We start from the raw sequence: 14,138 nt of genomic DNA, 5'->3' as shown, positions 1-14,138 counted from the left end.
AGAGAGAGAGAGAGAGAGAGAGAGAGAGAGGGGGAGAGGACAAGAGAGAGAGACAGAGAGAGAGAGAGAGAGAGAGACAGAGAGAGAGACAGAGAGAGAGAGAGAGAGAGAGAGAGAGAGAGAGAGAGAGAGAGGGGGGTGAGAGAAGGTGGCAAGGTGGTAAAAATAAAGAGAGATTTTGGTCAAGTTGTTATGTTTTTAAACTACATTACAGTTTTTTCGTCAACGATATTGCATGTTTGATATCGTCTCCGTTAGTGTTTAATGACGTCGGTGTCGTCTCGTTATCGTCTCGTCTTAGTCATGGATAAAAAGGTAGTTGAACATATCTCGTCATAGTTTTCGTTAATAATAAAATGAACACTGGTCTCCTAAAAAGTTGCTTAAATTCTTAAACCACAGTGCATTATATTGTTTTGCATAGTATATTACAGCCTAAAAGTGTGTTCAGAGCAGCAGCCATGGTCCACTCTGCTGCTATATCACCGTATCCATTATTATCAAGCAAGTAAGTCATTTAAAATAACTCTTGATTAAAGTAATCAACTGTAAATATTAGAGACGCAGAGAGGGCCAATGTTCTCACAGAGCATTAGCCCACTTTCTCTCTCTCACACATTAAAAAGCACACTTTAATCACACTTTAACCTGCTTGGAGCAGCTTAATAAATTACACCTGACACGCTAGTTTGCCTTGATGGGAAAATAACATCGTGAGAAATTAGGGGCTGTCAATAGTTCTCCCTTATGCACACTATAAATTACATTATATACACTTATAGTCAGTCTGAGAATTCATCTGAAAAACAGCCAAAGCCGTTAGCTACCTGGAAAGTTTACAAGTCTGGACCTGCTCGTCTGTCACTCCTGGTGTATATTGTAAAAGTGTGTGTGTTCTGAGGCTGAAATGTTTAATTTCAATATTAAAAGTACCACTTAATAGTAACATTTAATCTTTTAATACTAATTTATATTTTAATAGGGATGCCTTGGATCAGAATCAGCCCGATGATGACCTTATTAAGCGGATCAGGCGTCAGTCATGACGTGAACCAAGCTGTCAGGACCCGACCCTGCACGGCTTACCTTCATCAAAAACTACATTTACACCCCAAATCCTACAATATAGGTCAAACCATGCTTTGGCTTTTGGTCAGAGGGAACAGAGTGGCACAGTTAGCAGATGCCAGTCTACAAGATTGTCTGTCAATAGGTGAGTCCGGGTTTGAGTCCCTGTTCTGGTAGATATCCGCCGGTCTTGAGTTCTCCAGCTGCCAAGCTGATGCTCTGTCACTGAGCCTGACCTCTGACCTCTGACCTCACAATGGAGAACAGAAAGGGAGCGAATTGCCCTACAGGGATCAATTAAAATCACTTTATTCTATTCTTCTGTCGGGCTCTGTTTGAAGTCAACATGCCGTAGGTGATGTTGAACCTCTAAATCTGTGGCAATATTCCTGTATCACTGGGTTTATGTATGGAGGACGGAACCTGCCAAAATAAAAAATAAATAAATAAAAAATTGGTATTTCGGTTTTACTTTGCTTCTTCATAAATACATAAATACATACATACATTTAAAAATAAATATAATATAAATTTAAAAAATGCAAAAATAAATTAATAAATAAATAAAAAAATTAATACATTTAAAAATTAATTCAAATAATAAATAAATAAAGGGAATTAATACAAAGAGAAATAAATAAAGAAGCAAATTAAAACAGAAATATCAATTTATGTCACATTTTATCAATTAATTAATGGCTACATTTATTTTTAATATAATTTTTTCTACATTTAATGACATATTTATTTATTTATTGAGTCATTTAATTCATTTATTTTTTATTTTGGCAGGTTCCGTCCTCCATATTTATGTGCACATACTCCAGCGTTAAGCATAGCAAGAACACTGGCTGTATGTGTGCATGGGCCCTTATGTCAAAGACTCCTGCAGAACAACACCAAAGCCGCCATTCTAGGAAAATAATGACTGACTGTGTGACGGAGAGAGAGAGAGAGAGAGAGAGAGAGAAGACATAGAAGAAAAGAAAAGAGGGAAGAAAACAGAAAGACAGAGAGGGAAGGAAAGAGGAGGAGTGACAGGGAAAAGAGGAGAGAGGGAGAATGACGGGCAACAATTTGAGCCTGGAGGAGAGGCCTCACATAGAGAAGCTATTGTCTAACAACACAGGCCATATCAGAGAGCACGCAGACACACACTAAATATCACCCTCCTCATTTCATCCCCTCTGTTCTGCACTCGCTGCACGATGACAAACATTTAAACCATTTGTCTGCAGGCTATGTGACTTCTTCACACTTTCTCATGTTCAGCTTCATCCTCCAGTTCTTTCTGTGTTTCATAGGAATCAATGAGCCATCAGAGAGGAATCTAAAGTGTGTGTTCATCATCACGTGTGTTCAGCAGCTCTCGCTCACATTAAAAGACATTTATCATTAACGGGCGAGTTCATCTGTGTTCTGCTCTGTGTTTTTTTTTCACATGGAAACGTCCACTCAGCCGTTGCAGAAAGCAGTGACGTAGGTTACCAAAGTAAGCGAAGTTAGTTTGAATATGTTGGGGTAAAGTGGGGTTGAATGTTTGTATACTCCCGTTTTCTGTGACGTAAAACCACTGTTTTGTGAATGGAGTCTGGTGGCTTCAAAGAGAGCGATATAACGGCTGTCGGAAAGAGCTGTCTGACGGCGAGGTGAAGCTGCTGTAGACGGGAGCAGCAAAAAATCAGTTTAAGTGTACACTATATTTAGAATATTTTCACCGCTTCACCTCGCTGTAAGACAGCCCTTCACGACGGGGGATGAAGCCGTTATATCACGGTCTTCAAGACCAGACCAGACTCCATTCACAAAAACAGTCATTTGACCTGGTAAACACCGGAGTCGCTGGTCAACCGCTGAATCGATAAGTTAGTGTGCTCGTGTTATTGTGCGACTTTAGGATCCGAACTAACGTGGCATCCGCCATCTAAGTTACTGTATGTAACATTAATAAACTGACTATAAGGATGTATATATACTGTACATGCAGCAGCGTCATCATGCAGAAACCTACGTCAGGTCACTTGGGAAGAAGGTTTTAGAAGGGCTTTAAGGGAAACTAGCATTTTGACACTAAAACATACTTTAAAAATACATAAGGAACACCATTGTGAAGCTCCAGAATGATATAAAAACCTCAAAAAACTCAATAACAATGGATATTATTAAGGCCTTCAGTTTACACTTTTAGGGTGTAAAATAGGTTTATTAATCATATGGCAATACATGTTTATTTGTAATAATCTGGTAGTAAATTCTCTGCACTGTTGATGGAGTCAGACTGTTTCCATCATTTTATTGGATGTAGAAGATACGTCTGCCTGTATTTCAGTATTGCTTTTATCAAACATCATGAATACCCAGATTACTTCTGTATGATGCAATCTGTAAAAAACGTATTGAACTCTCAGCAGATCTCACCCTCGCTCATTTCACAGAAATGAGAAAGTGCAGATATGATAAAAAGAATAAATAAAGTAATTTCAAACTAAAAAAAAACGTACAAACATAATGTGTTCAGAAGAAGAAAAATAGATGAAAGATGAACACAAGAATCTGTGATAGTGTGTTTATGTGTGTGGGCTGGAGAGAGAGAGAGAGAGAGAGGGCAGATAGGAGTGAAAGTGGGTCAGTAGCTCAGCAGGATCTGAGAGGAGAGCCCACTGAGATTGACACAAAACACAGATAAACCCTTCTACATTTACATTTAAGGCATTTAGCGGCAGCCCTCATCCAGAGAAACCTGCAATTAGTGAGCATGTAGGTGTTCGATGTTTCCTCAAAGACACTTTAGCATCACAGCAGGTGAGAAAAACCGTTGCAAGAATCTCCCTGCAGTTACTGAAGAGGACGATGTTACACCAGTTACAGACTCTTCCAGTGCACATCTTTTTAATTGGCATTTTTTGTTTTAATGCTGCATCCTTTGAATTTAAGAACCCCACTCCTTGGCCTTAAGTGCCATTCCTACAATTAAATTACTGCATTTTATCAAATCTAGATTCTACAGTCGGCTCCGCGCTGCTTGAATGTGTGAGTGTATTACACCTCTACGTCTGCTCTAGCTGTGCAGTGGAGGCAGCAGTTCTTCATCAGTGTCTGTCTACACTGCATCAGCTCAGTACTGCTAAGCAGTCGGAAGCATTAGGTCAGCACTCACAGCTCAATACAAAATCATGTGCTTACGGGCACAAATACGGGCAGTTACGCACATAAAGATCAAGTGAATCCGGGCAGGTGTAGACTGCAGAGCTGCACTGGTTCAAAACGAGGCTAAATCTGTTCCATCAGATGGATGTCAGGAAGGAGGACACGGCTGAAAGGTGTCCGTACAACAATTTAACTATTTAATCAGAGCTCAGGGGATCAGATGGGTGGTTTAGCAAAAATCATCTTGTAATGTCTAGCTCTTATAGGATAATATGTTAAAACAGATACACAAATAAAGCTTGCTAATCAAAGAAATGAGTTTGGCAGCTTAAATGAGTTTGTGGTAAAACACTGGAGGCTCTGTGTCCGTCTGCCTGCATGGATGGAAGTGGAGGGCGCGTCAGGATGTTGCAGCTGCCCTATCTTTCCTGCAGGCTGGAGGAAGGAACCACTTCACATTTGATATGACGGCCCCCACACCAGCATTGCACACACACATACACAGATTGTTATGAAACCCAAACACATAGCAGGGTAGTAGGGTATGGTGGTGGTTGATCACAAGGTTGATCACAATGGTGTGAAGAAATGAGGAGGACAGTCAGGGTAGAAGGGAGGGGGAGAGGCATGATCAGTATGTGTATGTGTGTGTATTAGTGAAAGCGGAGCATCCCAACTAAATGCCGACATTACTCAGAGGAGGGAGAGCTCTGATGTCTGCCGACAGACTTCATGTCAATCACACACATTAGCAGAGAGGAGAATGTGGATTTGTTAGCGTTGTAATACAGCAGCTGTGGAAGATGAAACATCGCAGACTACAGCACTGCAATGCATACTAAAACAGACCAACTGCTGCAATACATACAAACACTCTGACAAGTAATCTACCACAGACTGCATCACTGCAATGCATGATTATTATCCTGTAGTATATAGTGGGACTGAAGTCTGCAGAGCTGGAAGAAGTGAAATATTGTGATTTATCCATACGCTCCAATACTGCAGCGTCATGTCTACTTACCATCCTCTGCCATGAATATCTATTTTAATACTCTCTTTATGCAACAGGGATGTAACAATTCATACATATTTAAGTACCAAAAGGCCCATTTTGCTGAGCTCATATCCAGTGCATGAAAGCTTTAACATGTGCTGTTCCCAACACCACAGTCATTCTGTCTCGCAGACACAAAATAGTTAGTTTTATGTTTCAAACACCAGCAATGGCAGATGTTCGGATTAAACAGCAGGACACAAACCCTACACATAATGCACACTCAGCTGTCCTGTTGGGGGATCTCTCTTGGACCGACTTGGATAGCTCGCAGTTCCCCCAGTAAGTATTGCTAGAGATGTTTTTTTTATCTCGTATGGACCGAGTAAACTTAAACAAAAATGCTTTCCAGACTTCCTTGTGTATCCTGTTTAAAAGAACTATGTATATACAGTAAAATAAATACACTTAAAAGATCTGTATATTGTGCATAAGCAGTAATATTGACCAGGACTGAATGGAGGAAAGAGTGTGCTAACTACAGATATTTAAACATCACCAAGGAAAAACACAGGACGAGGAAATCTCACGATGTCTGGAATCTGCAGTGCCAGAAGACCACAGTCTTTCTTACCAAAGATGCAGTCAAAATGAAATAAATGAGACAGTGACCGCTAAATCTCTTATTCAGCAAAGACAGCCACAAGAGGAAGGTTGAGAGTGGGAAGTGACAAATGAAAGAAAAGGAAAAAGAGGAAACGGAGAGGGAGGACTGCTGCTCTCACTTTGCTACGCAATCAGTCACACTGTGGCCTTTACTATCAAGACAGATGTAGCAGAGCAAACACAATCTGTGTGACTGTCACACTCCAGACTGCCTGATAAACTAAAGACAAGCCCACACATACTGGGCAAAGTACCACTTTAAATCTTCATTAAGTCTGTATAAAGTGATGTTAACAGGGTGCATTTTAAAAAAACCTGTCCTAGCCACTATACCAGCGGTCAGCAACCTGCGGCTCTTTAGCCCCTCTCTGGTGGCTCCCTGTGGATTTATAAAAAGATTAGTGGAAATGAATAACTGTTTTTTGTTTACATTTTCATTTTTATTTATCATTGTTGAACATCTATGCGACGGTACGCATTTATTATTTATTATTTACGGTATAAGGGCCACATTGAGGAAAAAAATAAATCTGAGATTTCGAGAATAAAGTCATAATATTACGAGAAAAAAGTCATAATATTATAAAGTAGTAATTTTACGTGTTTTTCTCGTACAGTTATGACTTTATTCTCGTATTATTACGACTTTTTTCTCGCAAAGTTATGACTTTATTCTCGTGATATTACGACTTTTTTTTCGTAAAGTTATGACTTTATTCTCGAAATATTCCAACTTTTTTCTCGCAAAGTTATGACTTTATTCTCGTAACATTATGACTTTTTTCTCGTAAAGTTATGACTTTGTTCTCGTAACATTATGACTTTTTTTCTCGTACAGTTATGACTTTATTCTCGTGATATTACGACTTTTTACTTGTAAAGTTATGACTTTATTCTCGTAATATTACGACTTTTTTCTCGTAAAGTTATGACTTTATTCTCGTAATATTACGGCTTTTTTTCTCGTAAAGTTATGACTTTATTCTCGAAATATTCCAACTTTTTTCTCGCAAAGTTATGACTTTATTCTCGTAACATTATGACTTTTTTCTCGTAAAGTTATGACTTTATTCTCGTGATATTACGACTTTTTACTTGTAAAGTTATGACTTTATTCTCATAATATTACGGAAAAAAAATTTCGTAAAGTTATGACTTTATTCTCGTAATATTACAACTTTTTTCTCGTAAAGTTATGACTTTATTCTCGTAATATTACGACATTTTTTTTCTCGTAAAGTTATGACTTTATTCTCGAAATATTACAACTTTTTTCTCGTACAGTTATGACTTTATTCTCGTGATATTACGACTTTTTTTCTCGTAAAGTTATGAATTTATTCTCGAAATATTCCAACTTTTTTCTCGCAAAGTTATGACTTTATTCTCGTAACATTATGACTTTATTCTCGTAAAGTTATGACTTTATTCTCGTAATATTACAACTTTTTTTCTCGTAGTTATGACTTTATTCTCGTGATACTACGACTTTTTTTCTCGTAAAGTTATGACTTTATTCTCGTGATATTACGACTTTTTTTCTCGTAAAGTTATGACTTTATTCTCGTACAGTTATGACTTTATTCTCGTGATATTACGACTTTTTTCTCATAAAATTATGACTTTATTCATGACTTTATGGTTGAACTTTCTATATCTGAACTTCCTCATTGTATGCTTTCTCTTGTATTATCATGTTTCAATTCATTTATTTGTCTTAATATTTGTCAGCTTCTGGATTCATTTGTTTTTCCTGGTTTTAATGAGCCTCTGGATTTCCCGTCTATCTCGGAAGCAAAAAATCCCATCTATTGTTTTGTCTCCTAATAATATTCATGTCATACCATCACTCTCATTTAAGCAGAAGCTGGGTCTTTTAGCTGTATTTTGTTGAAACAAGAACTGTACTCAGCATAAAGGAGAAGTGGATTATGCTGTTGAAGCGGTTTGAGAAGTTTCTTCGGGCATTTTGAAACATTTTGTCCTTACAAGGAACAAAAAAAACTGACCTTTGAGACACCAGGATCTGCATGTATTTGCAGAATTTAAGAGTGAAAACAAAATTAGAAGTGTGTGTGTGTGTCACTGAAAAAAAAAGTTGGATTTACTAGATTTTAATGTGGACATCGGTCCCACATGATCAGAATGTGGCCAACTGACAATTTTCTTCTTTTTCTCAATCAATTATTGCTTGTCAAACCAAAATGTTTAATTCACATTAGACTGTTTAAAAGAATCATGTTGATTCAACACATTATTTTCCAGTTACAATAATACCAATTTATTGTGTAATGTTAAAGTAATTTCATCATGCAACTCCAACTTGATTTGTTAATGCTGATATTATTCAAAGGTATTGTGTAACTTTAAAACAATTCCATTATGTTCCTGGTACCCGAGTTAGGTCTGTAAATCTAACTTGATTTGTTAAAGTTAACTCTTTCCAAACGTACTGTAGACATCGGTTCCATGTTCCGATTAAGTGAGTGCAAATACAAAATCATAAATGTAAAAAAGCTGATTTGCATTAACAAGAAAAGACAGAGTCAGAGTTCTGTAACAAAATGTTGCTATATTGTGCAGTGCATCAACAGCAGTGGATTCAATCACAAATACATAATGCAAACCACACAACTGTTTGTGGTTTCACTGAACAGTGGATTCACAATAGAAACATTTTTAATTCTGCATAGAGTGCAGTGGATTCACAATACATATAATATAACCTTGCATTAACCGTTTTCACAGTGTATCAATAGGAGCATATACATACTTCAAACGTATCTTCAGAGTGGATTAAGAACAGCCAATACAGTTATAAACCCAGTGTAAACTTGTCACAGTAGATTTAAAAGTGCAAATATAAAATACTGTCAACTGTTACCACAAACAGCATATTTTCAAGAGCAAATACAAAACTAGAATAACACTATCTCACAAGTAAACTAAACATGGCACAAAGTGAATAAGGCAAAATTAGAGGTGGTGCTTTGTTAAAAAGTTTACTCCCAAGGTTAACACTGCGTAAACCATTTTTCACAGTGCGGACAACAGTATTTTCAAAGTGGATTTACAAATGAAAAAACAAACAAATATAAACCCTGCGAAAAAAAGTTTTTCTCTGAGGAATAAACACATATGTAAACCTTGTACAAGCTGTTGTCAAAGAGGATTCAAAGTAACACATTATAAACAGCTGCTTTATTTCTAAGTTGACTCATAGCAGCAAACTAAAATGGTTACAAACCCTCTTTAAACTGTTTTCATAATTCAATTCAATTCAATTTATTTTTGTATAGCGTCAAATCACAACAGAAGTTATCTCAAGACGCTTTATATATAGAACAGGTCTATGACCGTACACCAGAGTTTAGAGACCCAACAGGATCCACCTGTAATAGCTAATACAAGTAGGACTGATAACACAAAACCAATAGTGGTGGATGGAAAGAGTGATAATACAACTATCAGAATTGATGTAACAATTGAATAATGGATTCATAAAAGAAAATAGTGTCAACTTACAACAGTGGATTCACAAAAGAAAATGAAAAAGCTGTCCACATGGTATACCCGAGATGCTATGGAAGACAATTCAAATGTCCTTTGGTTTTTAGTTTTTTTGCTGGCAGTGCAGTGTCTCTGACCCTTTCACTGAAAGAGCCTGTTTTTCAGAGTGAGTGCTTTGTTAGAAAGTTTACCTCCATCTAGTTCCATGAAAATCTTTTGGACTACTTCAAAGGTGAAGCGGAGGTCAGCATGGTAGCTGAGGTTCAGGGCAAACATAAGTCCGAACAGCAGAGCAACAGCTAATGCTACATTATCCAGATCTTGCAACACTTTGATGCCTTCAAGGACAATTCCAATGTCCTCAGGTTCATCACTTGAAACATGTTCTTTAAGAACATAAATCCCAACAGTGGTATCTTCAATAGCCTCCTTGACAGCGTTTTCATCCATGCCCTATACAAAACAGATAACGGTAGGTAAATAAAGGAAGGTAAATAAGAACTACTTAACCAAGTCCCTATCGAGAAAAGAATAAATAAATATAAAATTGGGTAGTCATAGTGACAGTATATAGACAAGGTAAGGTGAAAGTTAGAATGAAGGTAAATTTAGAGACAAGGACAAGTAACTACAGTAGAACATTAAAACAAATAGGTTTTTCAGATGATGTTTAAAGCACATGAACCCTGTTGTGGCCAAAGTTTGACTGGCAGTATGCCAGTCAAACTTTGACCATCACATTGGAGACTGACTTTTGTTTTATTATCTTTAAATTGCTTTACTCATGTCAGAGAACTGTGTAGCTGTTTAACAAAATGAAAAGGATGAAACATGAAAGAATGAAACATTAAAGAATAAAATAATAGATGAGCATCAAAGAATGAAGATGTAGACCTAGATCAGGTGAATAGTTACAAAAGTGATGGATTGTAATAGAACAACAGCAGTGGCCAGGACAGAGACAAAAAGAATGGTGACAGAACAGTTATTGAGTGTGTGAAGATATAAAGGGCTGAAACTACGATCTGAAATAGGTACAGTGCCATTTTGAATATAAGCTAATCTTGCTTGCTGAAGTTTTAATTCAGCATCGTAGGTGAACTTAGGCACATGAAAAACAGCAGGCCAAGAGGACCGTGAGCTTGTAGACTCACTCGATGACAGTATATCTGTATCCACAGATCCATCTGACAGGGACGAAGAGTCATTTACAGAGGAAGGACTGAATGCTTGGGGTCTTAGGACTGGATTGAAAACAGTGGACCTCTCATCATCATGCTGAATAGTGGTGGGCCTTGACATATCAATGACTTTAAGAGTACCTTTGTCTTCTACTTCTGAAACTGAGGTGAGGTTAAGGAACTCATTTCCAAACAAGGAATCCATAAATTGAAATCCAAAATTTCCCTGAAGTCCACACTGTTTCTTCACTTCAACGATGAGGTCATCAATGGATGCAGGGAGTCCAGGGCAGAGTCAACCTCTGACAGCTGCCATCAGTCAAGATGATCTTAAGGATCACAGCAGTCCCCATCCTCAAAGCTGTTTACTCTGCACAGACACACACAACAATGATTAGACGTCAGACATACATACATTTTAGATTTTAAGTTAAATTTAATACTTTTAAAGACCTTTTTAAAAGACAAATTTTAACTACATTTCAGGCAGATTTTTGGCCAAATCACCTTTTCCCAATTCAAACCATCACTGCAGGTCAGTATAAAGGTCAGTACTGTTGATCTGGTCCACGTCAGATGTTGACAAAACTAAATTTAAAAAGTTAATGTTGAAATGAAGACCTCATGAATTCATATTTAAGACTTTTTAATGAATTTTTAATGAGCCCAATACTATACAATTGAATTTCAAATTGAATTTTAAAAAAGATTTAAGGACCTGCAGACACCCTGGAATAGAATTATGAAATAGAGTAGGTTATCCCATCTATAACAGCAACACAAAATAAAATAAATGTGACAGCACTTACCAAATTCTGTGCAAATAGGATGATGGACCTATGAAAGAGAATATTTAGAATCAGTGAGGTGAACTCAGTGGATTAACTCAATTTCCTAAAAGACCACAAACAAATATAACAAAAGCACAAAGCAAAGATCCAACAGACATTAACTTTGAAGTATTTTCTGTAATATGACAAAATGTTGGACACAATGGCAAGCTGGAAATATTTTTAAATCCAGTTTGAGTCTGACTTTAAGAACGTTACATCATTCATTTGAACACTTAGCTGATGTATGTGAGGAGAGAGAGGATGAGAGAAACTAACATGATTAACACAGGTTCTACTCGACTGCGCAAATAACCTGCGTTTACCTTCACACACACAAGCTCTCTTTGTCTCACACACAACACACACACACACACTCACACACACTCACACACTGTTCTAAACGTCGTATTAATTCATGCAACCCCTCCCACCAACTGTATAACCGACCGCCCGCTCGTATTCGCCGACAACCTTCTCCCCCCCCCGCCAGAGTCACGCTGCCCGGAGCCCCCCCGGAGCAGAGGAGCGAGGCTCGGCCCGCTGAGTGACTGCTCTCCACCGGCTGTCAGTACATTGAAGCACGGTTATCAGCAGCGGGACCTACAGTAGCCACTGTTAGTGTTGCAGTGTGTTCCAATCCGCGTACTTCTGTACTTACACTTACTACTTTGAGTGCATAAGTGCGTTCACACTGGGAAGTACGGCAAAATGCAGTGCACTCAAAGTACCCGGATGTTGTACTCTAACGGTCAGATCGTTGAGTGAGGAACGCTGGACACTTTCCACACTCAACTGTCGCCATCTTGGCTACGCAGCGGAAGGGGCAGAGCCACGACCACTATTCAAACATACGCAGATAACAGAATAAAACAATACGTAAACATACCGGTGCATTTTCAGCCAACAGGAGGACACATCGTAGGCGACGACGTTGGAAACGTAATTTCCACTCTGCTTTCATTTTTTTTCCAGAAGATATTCTGGCGGGTAGCGAGCCGCGCTCAAATGTTGCGATCGTCATTTCCGGTCAGTGCGCCGCAGAGTATTCCATTTGAGACGATCCTACCCCGCTGAAATTTACGCACTACTCAAGTGAGTACAGAGTGCACTACACTGAAGTGTACTTCTGGAAGGACGTGGATTGGAACACACTCTTAGTGTTGGTGTTTAGCTAGCTAGCTAAAAGGCTAAAATATGTACACAAACAAGTCGATGACTGTTGTAACTGATACTCAGTGTAACGTAACGTTACGAAAACAACATTCTAGTGGAAAATGTCGCCTACTTGAACACGAATATAAATGAATATGATGAACTTACTGTTTCAGTAGTTAGGTCTCTGTTGGAGGAAACATGTTGCTGGAGAACCTTCCAGTTTACACGGTTAACGCTTCTTCTTCTTCTTCTTCTTCTTCTTGTATTGCGGCGGTTGACCTCCAGCTGATTGGTGCATTAGCGCCACCTCCTGCTCCGAAGTGACCAATGACAGTTGGCCCCGCGCTTTTTAAATATATTCCATTTCTTGTGTTGACAAAACTCAATTACATCAATTTAAATTTTTCAATTCAATCACTTTCTATCAATGCGAGAGAAACTTGTATATTCAACATTTCCATTAAACAACTGAAGTCTACATGATTAAGCATGTCTACACAAGGAATATGAATGAATTGTGTTACATATACTAACTACATTTTTTGTAAATTCAAAGACCTGCTATTTCCCTTTTTCTCAGAGCAGGATCTATCTGCGTGTATTTGCAGAATTTAAGAGTGAAAACAAAATTAGAAGTGTGTGTGTGTCACTGAGTTGTTCTAGTCTACACAGACAGTCCCTTGACCTCCAGTTACAGTCAGTCAGTGTGAATGTGGCAATCAGGAGGTCAATGACACCGAGTTAACGCTGAAAGCACTGACGCCAGACACTGACAGCTTAAGCACCTCACTAATCGGTGGTTGTGCCGCTCTCTGCAACTCTAAAATGTTCTTAAATCAAATGAAATTTCCAGGATTAAACAAAAATATTACAACTGGGCATAAAGTGTGTGATCATGTGTGTGTGTGTGTGTATGTGTATATGACATTATTCTATTGTCATACTGACAGTAAACATCCCTTTACCAAGCTTTAAAGGTGCTATTGATAACATTGATAACATTAAGCCACTATGTCGCAGTCTCCCTCAACTGTTCCATTGCATTCACTTCACAACAAGTCGTTGCCAGGCAACCTCAGACATTTATCCGTTTTTTCCACACTAACTGACGACCCAGAGATACCAACGTTGTTTTACTATTGGCTCACAAGTCTTGTTAGAAGTGGGAACCAAATGTCAGGTATCTTCCACAGAGATAAACAAAACATTCATTTTGGACCCGCCAAAATGTTCAATCATAATCATTGTTTCCAGGAAAAGCTTGGATTCTGGATGGATTATTATTTTTTTTTTAAATATATTCGTCTACATAAAAATGTCAATAAGGCCTTCAAATATTTGAATTTTCTGTAAATGACATTATATTTTCCTGGAACCAAACATTTCAAAAAGGTCAGCAAGACTGGCACCAAGTATGACATTTATTAGATCAGAGTCTGACCGTTATTATAGACCAATATTTTTTCCAAATCTGAACTTTACATTTCTTCTGTATGCTTTATGGCCAGATTAGAGGAGTTTCATCGCGGATTAACACATTTAACTAATCCCATTGCCCAGCTGGATTCAGCTGTGTCATAT

At 38.0% G+C, this 14,138-nt stretch overlaps 1 protein-coding gene and 1 long non-coding RNA gene across 12 annotated transcripts in view; both read right to left on the bottom strand.

Annotated features, from left to right (window-relative positions):
* Positions 1-14,138, bottom strand: part of ehbp1 (EH domain binding protein 1) — a 214,003-nt gene that overhangs the window by 184,901 nt on the left and 14,964 nt on the right. The gene's annotated exons all lie outside the window — the stretch shown is intronic.
* Positions 9,055-12,578, bottom strand: LOC141774640 (uncharacterized). Its single transcript, XR_012595394.1, has 3 exons — positions 11,379-12,578; positions 10,543-10,939; positions 9,055-9,841 (listed from the first exon to the last, which is right to left on the bottom strand). It is a non-coding gene; the product is annotated as an uncharacterized LOC141774640 (long non-coding RNA).

The sequence above is a fragment of the Sebastes fasciatus genome, chromosome 9, assembly GCF_043250625.1.
Source record: "Sebastes fasciatus isolate fSebFas1 chromosome 9, fSebFas1.pri, whole genome shotgun sequence".
NCBI classification, from domain to species: Eukaryota; Metazoa; Chordata; class Actinopteri; order Perciformes; family Sebastidae; genus Sebastes; species Sebastes fasciatus.
This window is presented reverse-complemented; position numbering and strand designations above follow the sequence as displayed.